Below are 226 nucleotides of genomic sequence, written 5' to 3' on the forward strand. Positions count from 1 at the left end.
GCGAGCCCGAGTACATCTCTGATTATGAGATCGGCGGGGAAATGTCCGAGTTGAGTGTCACCTCGCCCACGTTGGACAATCAGATTATGCGGGCCATGCGCCGCATGACCGTACCTTTAAAGCGCATACATAAGCGGCTACGCACTTTAGACACCATGGAACACAAATTCGAGGGGATCCTGGCGCAAATGGACCAGAGCATCGATGGTGCCACCCACGATATAGA

General features: G+C 53.5%; 1 protein-coding gene across 1 annotated transcript in view; it reads left to right on the forward strand.

Moving 5' to 3' along the window:
• Positions 1–226, forward strand: part of LOC131889056 (angiopoietin-related protein 3-like) — a gene marked incomplete at its 3' end in the record, with an annotated part of 5,329 nt that overhangs the window by 4,135 nt on the left and 968 nt on the right.

Source organism: Tigriopus californicus, chromosome 1, assembly GCF_007210705.1.
Source record: "Tigriopus californicus strain San Diego chromosome 1, Tcal_SD_v2.1, whole genome shotgun sequence".
Lineage (NCBI taxonomy): Eukaryota > Metazoa > Arthropoda > Copepoda > Harpacticoida > Harpacticidae > Tigriopus > Tigriopus californicus.